The sequence below is a fragment of the Anas platyrhynchos genome, chromosome 15 (genome assembly GCF_047663525.1).
Source record: "Anas platyrhynchos isolate ZD024472 breed Pekin duck chromosome 15, IASCAAS_PekinDuck_T2T, whole genome shotgun sequence".
NCBI classification, from domain to species: Eukaryota; Metazoa; Chordata; class Aves; order Anseriformes; family Anatidae; genus Anas; species Anas platyrhynchos.
The window spans coordinates 4,969,105-4,983,386 of record NC_092601.1 but is presented as its reverse complement, the minus strand read 5'-3'; the positions used below and the strand labels follow the sequence as shown (position 1 = coordinate 4,983,386).

At 37.9% G+C, this 14,282-nt stretch overlaps 1 protein-coding gene across 3 annotated transcripts in view; it reads right to left on the bottom strand.

Moving 5' to 3' along the window:
- The window catches only part of RBFOX1 (RNA binding fox-1 homolog 1), an 895,957-nt gene that overhangs the window by 794,203 nt on the left and 87,472 nt on the right, over positions 1–14,282 (bottom strand). The gene's annotated exons all lie outside the window — the stretch shown is intronic.

Sequence of the window (14,282 nt, the reverse complement as noted above, 5' to 3'; positions counted from 1 at the left end):
TATTTCCTCTTCTCAGCCTGCAAGCCCCTCAGGGCAGGCAGTTAACTTGTATTTATACAGCCTCTGCCCAAATGTCTGATCCTAGAAGATTCTCAATAATGAAGAGAATTAATAACAGTGCTTGAATTAGTTCAAACAACACAACCCAAATCAGGAAATCTGGACCACCAGTTCTGTCTCAAGTCAAACATCATGCTGTAAATGCTCAAGACTTCAAGTTATATAAACTATATGAAATGCACCTAGATTATCTCCCCAAGAGATGTGCTAGCAAAAAACGAGGATTATGTTCCACTTCAGCAGGCTCTACTACTTTAAGTTATAATGACAAATTAAAAGAATAACTGGTGTCCTAAATCAAACAATTGTTGTGAGGAATCAACAAAACTTAGATTACTCTGTTATCCAACCTACCCAACGTGCATTCAATTGAGCAGCCCAAGCACTGCTGGCAAAAGAACAGACTTCCTCAAAGACAGCAAAGGTCTTAGGGTATGAGGTAAGGGGATCGACAGTAGAAAGAACATTTAAAAAAAGAAAACATCAGATGTCTCAGGAAAACCACTGGAGGAATATGAAGTCTTTCCAATTTCTGCCTCTGGAGTGTAAGGAAGGTGACTGAAGACGGTGTGCATTTCCCACTGTAATCGCCAAACAATTCCATCATTCCCGATTCAAGGAAAACTTTTTTTTGCACTGCATGTCAAGCCTTTGGTTATACTATGAATGTGCTGATAGCTCTGAGTGGAGCCCCCTTAAGTCCCACAGCAAAGATTAATTTATTATGGAAACAGAAGCAAGTTTCTGAAGGTGGGACACGACTTCCCAGAATGGATCAGGACTGGCAATCTACATATCAATATACTGAGGATTCAGCTTTTTTTTTTTTTTCCTGCCTGCCTTCCAAAACTCTTGGCCTCATTTCATCTCTTATCTCCTTTTACTCTGTTGAATACTGTAAAATACTAGGCTCTCCCATTTTCTTTAAGGAAAGTATCTATTAGAGATCTCAGGTCCACTTTATAGTGGTAAGCAATCTTTCAGCTTTCTGTGATCCTTCCGCATGCTGAGTGAGACACAAGAATAGTCCTGGAAAAATACTTGAACTCTACATTTTAACTTATATTTGACCCGGAGGTTATTTGATTCTGGACCAATAACATGGTTTAACAGCAAATCGTTTTTAGAACTGAGTATGTAAGGACAATAAAATAAGGAGTAAAATATATTTGCAAGCTATCTTTTAAAACATATTAGGAAATAAAAACATAGTAGAAAACCTTTTTTTATTCATTGAATAAAACTTGAAAGAGATGATAAAGATATATAAGAAAGCATTTTTAGCTAGACTGCAAAGAGCATCAGTAACTTGCATCCTGATATCTCAAAGGTATAAGCAGAAAGTTGGAGAAATGTTGTCCCACTTTAACCGTTACCACTCCCTAAGAATTCCTGGGATGGATGGTAGTGCTGCTTGTCTCAACACCCAGACAATAGCTGTGGTGCTCATCACTTAGCCATCAAGCACAGTTCAAAATATTTGTATACATATCATATGAATGGCAGATGTTTCTGATTTTACTCTTCAAGTTAAGCTACATTACTTGTCTCAAAATATGTAATTGACTTTTAAAATTATTTCAGTTGTGGTTTACAATGCTTCATTTATTTTGATATTTGTGTTTGCTAACTTAGTTGAATATAGTTACCTATGCTTTTATTGGGTGCTGCTCAGCAACAGGAATACTGTACTGTCAACTCCATGCTACATTTAGATGTCTACTCATGCATGACCAGAGACAAAGCTTTTATAAATAAATACATTTTAAAGGTGACTTTTGTTAATCAGTTCAATCCAAAGATTATAACTTAAAGACAATTTGCCTTATGTCACTTAGAGTAAAACCCTTATGTTCACTTCACACGACTAAGTCTGTCAAAAAGGCAAAAAAATTCCACTAGCACCTTTAAAAAAATAACGGGTCGTAAGAGAAAAGGGAGTTACATGTTTACTAAATTCCTCCACGGGTAATGTCATTGGAAATTTTGTCTTCAATTCCAACTCAAACTCTGGAGGTCAGCCTTGGGCAAATTTCCAAGTCACTCATGCAGACAGAATTTTTAAGGTCACTCTCTTTAGTTACTAACTTCACCTGTCTGCTAATATTACAGGGTGGTTTCATATATGTAGAATAGAGTAGTTCAGAGTGCCTTCCAAAATCTAAGGCTACTATAGAATTTCTGGTTTATCCTATGACCTCACCTGAGAGTTGTTAACAAATAGAGCTGTAGCTTATTGTAGCAAACACACCATTGCCCAGTTGCAGAAATAATATAAACTTATAATGTAATCTTTTCATTTATAGATCAAAGCTACTCCAGGGCTTATTAGTTCTAGGAAAAGGCAGAAAAAAGACCACCACAGTTTAGCCTTCCTACCTACCACCAAATTAATAGGAGAAAAATATAAACAAACTTCAAACAAGCCGGAAGACAGTTCTGAAATAGAAGGATGAAAGAAAATATTATTTTGAACTGCAAACTTTTCTCTCTAAAGAGCCCAAGATTTAGGACCAAATATACATGCAACAACATAATACAAATTATATACATATTTACACTTATGAAGCTTATGCTAAAAATGGCAAAACAATTCAACTGAAAAGCTGCCATTAAAATTAATTTGTTGGCTTATGCAGCTGCTGCTGAACTTGTTTTCTCAGTATATTTGTTTGAATGGAGACACTACAAAAGGGAAATAAGATTTGTTTTCTTGGGCGGCAGTGAACTTGTTTCTCAACCTTTATAAATATTCTTTGGAGAGCATATTAACATCCCTGGTATATTTATTCTTGCCTGACTGTACAGTTTTCTTCTCATTTCAGAAAGCATTTCACAGATTCAGTAAGTGTAGGTGGATGTGTAGGTCCTTTTTTAAAGTATCCTTACACATGAATGAGAATGTAACAACTTCAAAGTTTTCCTCAAAAGCATGAACTATTACAGCAAGACAGATGAGACAGAAAATGCATACAGCATCACCCACATTACACATGCGCAGACATTTGTATTGTGCATATAAATGTATGCAGGTATATCTGCATATATGTATTTACTGCATATAGATCACAATACCTTTTAGTATTCTATGATAAAATAGGTATTGATAAATTGTGGTTGCTAGTGTTAGCAAGTACAGGTGAAGACAGTACAGCTTAGGAAGTGTACCTTTTTACCACATAAGTCACTGAAAATCATCATCGCTGAGGCAACAAAAGTGTATGAAAATGGTTCAGCCATTACATGTAGAAAAAAGCAAAATGTACCTTTGCATTTAAGTTGAAAGTCAATGTTCTCACATATTTGAAATCCACATTTTAGAGATCTCTCTAACCCAACAAGTACTTTCCCTTTCTGGTGTTACTATGTTGTTAAACACAGTTATGAATCCCCACAGACTGTTGAAAAAACTCCACTCTGAACTACACACTAGAAGCATAGCACAACATCTTGTATTTTAGTTATGTAAATATTGTGAAGATGCAAGTTTTTCTGGCAGTTGGACTAGATGATGTCTGAAGGTCCCTTCCAATCGAACTACTCTATTCTAGCAGTCCCCACTTTCCAGTTTCAATGCAGGCAATACTAGAACAAATTTCCCTGTTCTCATCTTCTGATTATTTTTTTTTTAATTATTATTTATTTAAAAGGCTAGGGAGAGAACTGACTCTCCAGGAATATCTAGATTTTTTTGCATTTATTACTTGTATCATGTCTGCATTAAGTATACATGTACATTAAACGCAGTTGTTCTAAATTAATCTTTAGAGAAAAGTCCGTATGGTCATTGTTCTGTGTGCCTGAAATGTCAGCACCATAGAATGTAAAGAGAAGTGCTATTAATGGGAGAGATGAATCCAGTAGAAATAATTACACAGGTCACCTTTTCCTTGTAGTCCTCTAACAACTATTCAGAGAGTGAAACTCCTGGTTATCAGAGTACTACCACAATTATGTGAATAAATTGCTAATATACTGCTATATTTCATCTCCACTTTGTTGATATTTTTTCAAGACATCCATGTATTCACCAGATTTTCATAAAAACCTGACTCTCAGAAGAGTTCAGATCTCATTTTGGCATCCAAATAAGAGCCAGACTTTTGTAGGAGCTCTGTGCCTTGCAGAACAGGAACTGTTAAGACTTGAGCTATTTTGAAAATCTAGCAGCTGCTGTGTAGGCTGAGAATAAGAAATTCTGATGCTGAGCTCTATGCCTGGCCATACCTAACTTTCTTCACAGCATTTTAAGAAAGAACCCTAAATACTAAGAAATTGTTTCTTTTGCAGTAGTCTCTGTCCCATTTACTACTAACATTTTTACTGCATTTGAGGAACTTTGGATTGCCATTATTACACATGTGCAGACAATGCCACCAGGCACCTCAGCCTCCAAGTACAGCTGTGACCTTTTAAACATGCCATTCTTCAGGGCAAAAAGGTTATTTTCTTTTTCTGATTTAAGAGTAAGATTGCTTCATTATTGGTGCTATTAGAATTTTAAAGCACAACAGTGCTTAGCACATGGCTCAGAAGATGCCCACAGCTATGCTAATGTAACCCCACTGGTCACTGTGAGCTACCTGACCCTCTCCAGGTACAATCTTAACAGTCTACATCCCATTCAACACAATTCATCAATCAGAGCTCAAAATATACCCATATATATTATAAAATTAAATTCTAGATTTATTTTTTTAATACATGTCTTTATCTGAATTTCCTGAGGTAATTCATTGCAGCTGTCTCTGACAGCTATTTCAGGATGGGAGGAATTACTGTTCTGAGGTGACCCTCTCATCCCTGATGAGAGAGACCAGAGAAAAAGCTGAAACCAAAAAGAAAACTTTCGGATGCATAAACATGGGGAGATGAGTTCAACTGCCAGCTTTCACCTCAGAGGATCCAATAATTCTTCATTCTAATACATAACTGTTTGTATTATATTGTGCATGTAATCAAGTCCTTCAATAAAATAGTGGTCAAGAATCATTGGTAATGCTCATGTTAAATGAGACCACAAAAATAATCCTAAACCATTGTTTCTATTCACATTCCACACTCATGCTAATGCTGATCCTGTTAGTCAGGCTACAGCCCCACCAAAGCTGATCCCCAACAGAGCTCACAGCTTGGTGGGCTCAAAAGTTAAAAAGTTTTAGCCCAAAGCTAAAACTTTGTGACAAAGAACAAACACTCCAGTTACTATCTTGACTTTAAGCATGAGGAAATAATCTCTGAATATTTCAAACAACTGAAGGGAGCTCTTTGGGATACCTGAAATATGCTACTACCCTATACTGCTATGCTTTACAAACCTTCTAGATTTAGAAGGCATAATAAAGAAGCACCAGCAGGTCTTGTTACCTCTGGATTCCTGCACTGCAATAGTTTTGGTTTATCAAGCTGGACTACAACCACTTTTGCGGAAGCTTACAAACTTCCACAAAAAAATAAAATGATCCCAGGTGAGAAGAATATGTGCATTATCATGAAAACTTAATACATTTTAGAAGTTCTTGCTGAGGCCACCTGTAGCTTTACTAAGGAAAAAAACTTTAATGTGACTGATTATAATAAAAGAGAAAGCAGGAATTCAGAAGAAGATTAGCTAGTTAGCTATACCATCTTTGCTGTAAGGATTTTTCCAAGTTTTTGTTAAAAGCCCTTGGAAATATCTATCAAAGAACATCACAAAGAAATGTGAGAGGAGAGCAATACCATTAAAGTGACAGAGGGGAAATGGCACAGCTGCCAGCCAGAAATCCAAAAGTAACAGAAAGGGACTGGAGAGAATAAGCAAGAAATACTTAAGAATGGAAACTGGCGCAAAACTGACTCACAGGAAAGCAACATTTTTTGAATAACAGACAAGTATAACAAAGGAATTGACATAAAAGTCACCTTAACCTCAGGAAAATGGGATTAGAATTTAAGAAATGTTTTAAAGGGGCCAATCAAGACTGCAAAAGATGTTTTAAGAGGATGGAAAAAGAAAGCCTAAGAACTACATTTTCATAGTGGTGCACAGCATGACACCTTTTCTAGAAAAGCAATTTGCTTTTTTCAGGTAGACACATGTTATAACTACAAGACATCTGTAAATACATCTTGCTATTGTCTTGAAATGATCTTGTTTTCCATGGCAGGATCTCAAACTCATATCACCAAATGAAAAGATTTTTTAGAAGGTTACTTCAAAACAATAATTATGCTAGCATAAAAAAAAAAAAAAAAAAAAAAAAATCAGAACTCAAAAATCACATTAAAATTTCAAAGAAACATCAATATATAAAAATTTGATATTTAGATATTTTAATAGGTAGAACTGCAATATGTCAACAGGAACGTCAGACTGGAAAGCATAGTAGAAAAGGCAGATTTTTGCTTAAAAAAGAAAATGAACTTGACCACAACTTGCAAAAATGTTAAGAAAAAAAGTAGTCTGCATTTGCAAGAGGGGCAAGGAGAAGAATGTAAAACTTACTATTTAGTTGGGGGCAGAGGAATACGCACACTTTTTTTTGCCTATAAGAGAAAATCATACATATAAAGAATCCCATTCTCATGGTTGACCCTAGGATAAAAGCTGAAATATATATTCTTTTCCCTTTACCCTCCTCATTGTATTTCAATAGTATGACTGCATCATTAATTACTCAAATGTATATGCTGTGTATTCTATCTGTTCTATCTGTACTCATTCAGTACAAATATAAGGTGCAAACCTGATTTGGAAACGTACACAACTGATTTTTTGACCGTACATTATTAAACAAGATAACAGGACTATTGATTTTCAATTACTTCCTCCTTCTCCCTCCCTCAATTACTTCTCCTTCCTCTCTACTAATTCCTTCATCTGAGGACTATTACACTGAAACATCAAGTCATTTTGGCCACATCATTTGAGATGCCTTAGGTCAGAAAATATTCAACACTACAAATCACGTTATGTATTCAGAATACAACTCTGATTTCAGTTGGAGTTTGACATGCTTGGCCCTTCTGAAAATCCAACCACAGGATGCCAAACCAGCAGGAGCAAGAACTTAATCAAAGTGGGGTTCAAACAACTTATCTCACATTACACAGGAATCCTTTGGCAGACGTAGAGACAGATAATACCAATTCCATAGGGCAACATTTGAATGTGTCAATTGTATAATTGTCTTTTCTCTTCCAACAAACATCATCCCTAGTTCCTAACACATTGTTCCCAGTTCTGTGGCAAATGAGACTGAGCTTTTATACACAAGTGTCATTTCACTGCATCAGCCTGACTCGCTCCTGAGCAGCCACATCCAGTCCTGATTGCAGCACATGCAGCAGCCTCTGAGAGGTGCCAGTTAAAGCCAACTATTCAGAAGAGGTGAGTGAATGAGATTTGCTGTATTATTAATAGCCCTGCCTTACCTAGCCTTCTCACACTTAAAACTAAACACAAGTATCAGGCAGCAAGCCATTTCCACTGTATATGCAGGTAACAAGCATCCTATGCACCAAATGTAGTTGTGGAATCCACTCCCAGTTTTCTTCTTCTGACTGGGTTTTCTTCTTCACACTGTTATTTTCCATTACACATTTGGACCCATCGTTTTCCCCGAGATCTCAATTTCAGTTCATAGTAGCAGAATAATTTGTACATGCTCAACAGTGCAACTAAACGCCATCAGGTCCACACTCACGCAAACAGGAGTGCCAAAGCTACTGCAATATGGCCACGCATCTCCTTTTGCATGACCAGAGCTTTTTCAGAAATCCACACCTTTACAAAGGTTGAGTGAGTTTTTCTGAAAAACAGTTCATGTTTTAACAAACATTGGTTTGCTTATCACTCAGCAAAGTGTCAATACGTGTATTTTTTCCTCACTCCCAAAGGCAAATTCAAAATCCCACGGACTTGAAAAACAGGGCCCTGGGAGATGCACTGGGCAATCTACTTCTCTTAGGCTCAGGCCTGACACTAACCATAAGATTAAGCTATTCAGCTGAAGACGTGTAGAAGGTTAGCCCAAGGAAGACTGCCAGTCCTTAAAATCTTAGCCCAAGTTGGTCAAAGTAATGCGCAAATCAAGTTCCCAATGTATTCCAAAAACTAACTCTATTGCCCATACTTATAAAGGACTTCAAGAAGTCTGAATATTAAGTACTCTGACAATTTAATAATTCCTTTAATAACTCCTAACCAACGTGAGCCTAAACTATACATACACACTTCTCACACATCCTGAATATTCTCCTTTCTGAGAAAGTAAAAATTTCATATTAATCTCAAAAAAAAGTCCTGAAATGGACCGTTTGATTAACGCTTTCCCAATCCTCTCAGATAACATCTGTAGCATTGTTACTGTAGCAGACTACTCATATCATCTACAGTAGTACAGCTGCAGCTATTCTAAAATAGTTAATGCCCAACTTTTTTTTTTTTTTTTTTCAATAAGGTAAATATATAAAAAATCCATCAAGAGGAGAATTAATCCTAATTGTTATCATTGAAAGATGTTTTAAGAGACATGTTGCCAGAGACCTCAAAGAATGCGTAATTAGTGCTCTAAATCTTTTTTTTTAAGCTTTAGCCAAAAAAAAAAAAAAAAAAAAAAAAAGATGAGGATTTCAGTTCTAGCCAGTTTTATTAAATGTTTCATTTTGATTATACTGACATCACCTATACTGCAAATATGAGCATTAACTTAAATTCAGTTTATGCAATAGTGCTGAGCGTTGGTCAATGAGGCACTTAACACAAGCCAGCAATATGCATTGGCAGCCAGAAAGCCACCCGTACCCTGGGCTGCACCAGCAGCAGTGTGCCCAGCAGGACAGGCAGGGGATTCTCTCCCTCTGCTCTGCTCTCATGAGACCCCACCTGGAGCCTGCATTCAGCTCTGGGCCCAGCACAAGAGGCAGGGACCTGTTGAAGCAGGTCCAGAGGAGGCCACAAGGATGGTCAGGGGGCTGGAGCTCCCTGCTGTGACGAGAGGCTGAGGGAGCTGGGGCTGTTCAGCCTGGAGAAGAAAAGGCCCCAGGGAGGCCTCTTGGCGGCCTTCCAGTGCCTAAAGGGGGCCTACAGGGAAGCCGGGGAAGGACTCTTTGATGGGGCAAGGGGTACTGGCTTTCACAGAATCACAGAATTTCTAGGTTGGAAGAGACCTCAAGATCATCGAGTCCAACCTCTAACCTAACACTAACAGTTCCCACTAAACCATATCCCTAAGCTCTACATCTAAACGTCTTTTGAAGACTTCCAGGGATGGTGACTCCACCACCTCCCTGGGCAGCCTGTTCCAGTGCCTAACAACCCTTTCAGTAAAGAAGTTCTTCCTAACATCTAACCTAAAACTCCCCTGGAGCAACTTTAGCCTATTCCCCCTCGTCCTGTCACCAGGCACGTAGGAGAACAGACCAACCCCCACCTCACTACAGCCTCCTTTAAGATATCTGTAGAGAGCGATAAGGTCGCCCCTGAGCCTCCTCTTCTCCAGGCTGAACAAGCCCAGCTCCTTCAGCCGCTCCTCGTAGGACTTGTTCTCCAGGCCCCTCACCAGCTTCGTCGCCCTTCTTTGGACCCGCTCAAGCACCTCGATGTCCTTCTTGTAGCAAGGGGCCCAAAACTGAACACAGTACTCGAGGTTTAAACTAAAAGATGGTAGATTTAGATTAGGTATAAGGAAGAAATTCTTTGTTTCAAAGGGTGGTGAGGCCCTGGCCCAGGCTGCCCAGAGGAGCTGTGGGTGCCCCAACCCTGGCAGTGCCCAAGGCCAGGTTGGGTGGGGTTTGGGCAGCCTGATCCAGAGAGAGATGTGACTGCTCATGGCAGGGAGATGGGACTAGGTGATCTCTAAAGGTCCCTTCCAATGCAAACCATTGTCTGATTCCATGATTCTATGATTTTAAAAAAAAAAGTATTTAAGATTTTCCTGTGTTCAAACATGAACTGGAAAAGTCCCTAAACAAATTACATTAGCAAAGTTATTACCACCACTAGATAACTACATTCCTTGTAATTTAACGTATCTTTTAAATTTAATTCCAGTTGTCAGAAAAATTGTTATGTGTATTTTGTAATTGTGAATCTCTAATCAACTTTAGATCCTAAATCACATTGGTCTGGAAAGTTTCAAGCATTTAACTGTAGACAGCCATGAACCAAACCCTTTGCAGACATGGAACAAATCAGTGCATTGTAATTGCTAAATACAGCCTGCTCTTCTCATGTTTAGGCCACATGGAGTAATAAATATCTTTTAAATTTTAATCAGAGAAATTGTATAAACAGAGTTTGCAAACAGTCCTCTAAGTGATAATGTAAGAGAAAACTAAAACTACTCTAGAATATCTGGAGAAAGTCTAGGTATTTTAGATAGAATATTAATTGAAATACAATTACTTTTTATTTTAATGGTAATCCCCCATTATTGTATGTTTTCTTTAACAGAAGGCACAGTGAAAGCTATATAAAACATGGTTTGTCACTGGTCTTAGATAAGGAAGAAGCTAAACAGGAGTTAACATTACCTAACCAGATGGAAAATCAAGGCACAACAAGCATCAGTACATACAAAGAAATCTTTGTAGTCTGGTTCTTGACCCCATTTAGAAGAAGCAGATACTACAACATCGTGTGTGTACTAAGTAAATCTCAGAGCAGTTCCTCTGTTAGATGCTCTCTACCTTACAGCATTTCAGCATCTTTGTGATGGTTCACTTTTTGAGCATAGAAAAGGTGATTCATGTGTAGGCAGCCGTGACTCTGACTATATCCATTTACTGACCAAACATCTGTAGATTTAAACGAGTGCAGCAGATGCCAAGAAATAAACATTTCCCTCTCTCCGCTTCATTGTGGTATTTACTTTGGCTCTTTGCATCACTATATGACTGCTTGCACATCTAGTGAAAGAAGAGCAGACTGCCCTAAAGTTAATTAAAAGTCAGAAGTGCCATTTATTAGTTTGTCACCAAAACCCTTTTTTTCCCACCTTTTCAGTTGATGATGAGCATTGATACATGACCTGAATTTTAACAGCAAACTACAAGAGTACTATGTAAGTGACATATGCTAAAACACAGACTCTCTCTTCTTATAGATAGAATTAAGCTAATCTGCTTTGACAGAATAGGACTCTTTGGAACTAGCTAGTGAGTCTTCCAAATATGAAGCAGTAACCCAAATGTCAATTACTTTTCCAACAGTAGACAAATTGCTGGCACACTAATGCAATCTAAGGACAATAATTAGATAAGAGGAGTACAGAGTGTACCAGGTGACAGAGTTTCTGAGATAATAGAATCTAGTGTCCTACTTCTTAAATATTAACATCATTCCATCTCATTCAATCGGTTTATGGTAATTTTAAAAGGGCAAAGCAAATTCTTTTTATTGCTAATAATCTTGTGCTTCTCCAGCATTAGCTTTAAAGGTTAGCAATTTAAGGGGTCAAAGCTTAATTACATTTTACATTTTATTTACTTTTTTTTTTTATCTCTTCTCTTTTAAGTCTTCTTTTATTATAGAAATTTTAATGCACTTGATGGAAAAAAAGTGACATTTGAAATCTCAATACAAAGAAACCAGTTTCATCACAGCTCAAGTAGGAGCAAGTAAAGGTATAATCTATTTATTATACTTATCTATAAATTCACAAACTGTTCCTACAATTGCATTATAATATCATTGCATTCTACTGTAAGTGGTTTGGTGAACCGTATATTAGATAATATAAGATGCCATATAACATGTCCAAGATTTTAGAACAGGTGCATCCAAGCGGTTTTCCATAATTTTTCGAGGCAGAAGAAATCTACTTGCTGTAGCCACAAATACCCAGAGCATCTGATCTCTCTTTACTTCAGAAATTACATAAGAATACTCATTCCCCTTTTTTTAACTCCATTTTTCATGTATAAAATTGGATGGACAGGGAATTAAATTTCAAAGTTTCTGTAGTCCTGGCCACTGAATTTGTTTGATCAAGAGAACTCATATCCACTGACATATTGTAATATCTCTACCCTGATCAGAAGGACCAGCTGTAGCATAAGAGTAAATTCATCCTGAATGATGCTCAGCTTCTCCACTGAGACCTCAGCAAGGATGCAAATTTTTATTCTGTTCAATTTATATATATATTTTTTTTAAAGTTTTCAAGAGGATAAAGACAATCTATTTATAATAGACAGCTAGAAATTGCATGTTCCAAAAAGCATTGTTTCCACCTTAAACATCAGAAAAGCCTAAAGTGCTTTATTAAGAACCAACCAATTCATCTGACTTCCAGAAAAGCACTGTGAAATATATAGCTTTCAATAAATACTCTTAAGTGGCTGATAACATATCTGAAAAGGTTATGGTCTGGGTCCTTGAGGTAAATAATTTTTATTTGGGAAATTTTATTTGGGAAATATTCAGCTTGAATATCATGCCATACTGGTTTGCTATATGCTGTGTGGTGGGGAAAAGAAGAAAGGATATAGCAAACTTTGAGATAATTCTTTACTAGCAGTGTGGGCTTGCTCAGCATACAGAACTGCTGAGTACTGTCCATGCATTATTGCTGTACCTGGTAAAAAAAAAAAAAAAAAAAAAAGTCACTTTTCACCAGATACAAACAGTATTTTTCTGTCTCTAGTGTACCACTGTCTATGCCATAGCACATGGAAATGCTAACTATTCTAAATGGCAATCTGTGCAGCTCTGGACTCCACATGAAGATACTTCAACATGTGCAGAGGAGAGCAACAAAGCTGCTAAAGGGCTGCAGGGCATGTCCGGTACAGAGCGACTGATGCCTCCGTATTTATTAACCTTGGAGAAAAGGAGGCCGAGGTGAGGTGACCTCAGTGCTCTCTACAATTTCCTGAGGAGGCAAATGGTGAGGGAGGTGCTCATCTTTTTTCCCTCGCTCTTTAGTGACAGGATGTGTGGGAATTGCTACAGGCTACATCGTGGAGGTTCAGACTAGACATTGGGAAAAACTTCTTTACCAAGAGGATAGTTAGACACTGGAAGAGGCTTCCTAGAGAGGTGGTTGATGCCCTATGCCTGTCTGTAACCACTGTTGTCCCGTTTCACCAAGTTCATTTACCACATCTATATTTCAACTACTAATGAAGTTGTGCTGGGGCCAACATCAGTAGGGATTCTCTGTTAATGAATAGATGATTAGATGAACAACTATACCAAAGTGTTTTTTGTTTTTGTTTTTAAGTAAACTTCAGTATTATCGAGGTGCTTGAGCAGGTCCAGAGAAGGGTGACGAAGCTGGTGAGGGGCCTGGAGAACAAGTCCTACGAGGAGCGGCTGAGGGAGCTGGGCTTGTTCAGCCTGGAGAAGAGGAGGCTCAGGGGCGACCTTATCGCTCTCTACAGATACCTTAAAGGAGGCTGTAGTGCGGTAGGGGTTGGTCTATTCTCCTACGTGCCTGGTGCTAGGACAATGGGTAATGGGCTTAAGTTGCGCCAGGGGAGTTTTAGGTTAGATGTTAGGAAGAATTTCTTTACTGAAAGGGTTGTTAGACATTGGAACAGGCTGCCCAGGGAGGTGGTGGAGTCACCATCCCTGGAAGTCTTCAAAAGACGTTTAGATGTAGAGCTTAGGGATATGGTTTAGTGGGGACTGTTAGCGTTAGGTCAGAGGTTGGACTCGATGATCTTGAGGTCTCTTCCAACCTTGAAATTCTGTGATTCTGTGATTATCGTTTCTACAAAAATAAAGGTGTAGAAAAAGTAAAAATCCAGACACTATTTTCATCAATAATCAATTGTTGTTTTATGTGATCACAACTGAACAGTTCAAAAGAACTGTCAAGTTTTGCTACACTTCATGGATAACATTTCATCATTTGCAATAGGTACATAAATAAATATTCTGTATTAATTTTGCCCTGAGAATAATCAGAATATGATGCTAGTCAGAATGAAAACAAGTCTGATTACTCAATCTGGCTTGTACAGAAATGTTTGATTTTTATTAGAGAAAGATTTTCATATTTTACAGTAAGTAATGATGGGATGGGGGCAAAGTACTGCGTGTACATGTTTCACTGATCCATTTGAAAGCTCAGCCTTTTCCAAAAAGTTGGATCTGTGACAGGTATTTGACTGAAATAGCCAAATACACGTCAGAGATGCATACACAGGCCTACCTCTCAGGGACAGGATAAGCAAATTTTCACCAGAAGAGGCTTCTCAGGTTGAAACAACTCAGCGTGGATCTCTGC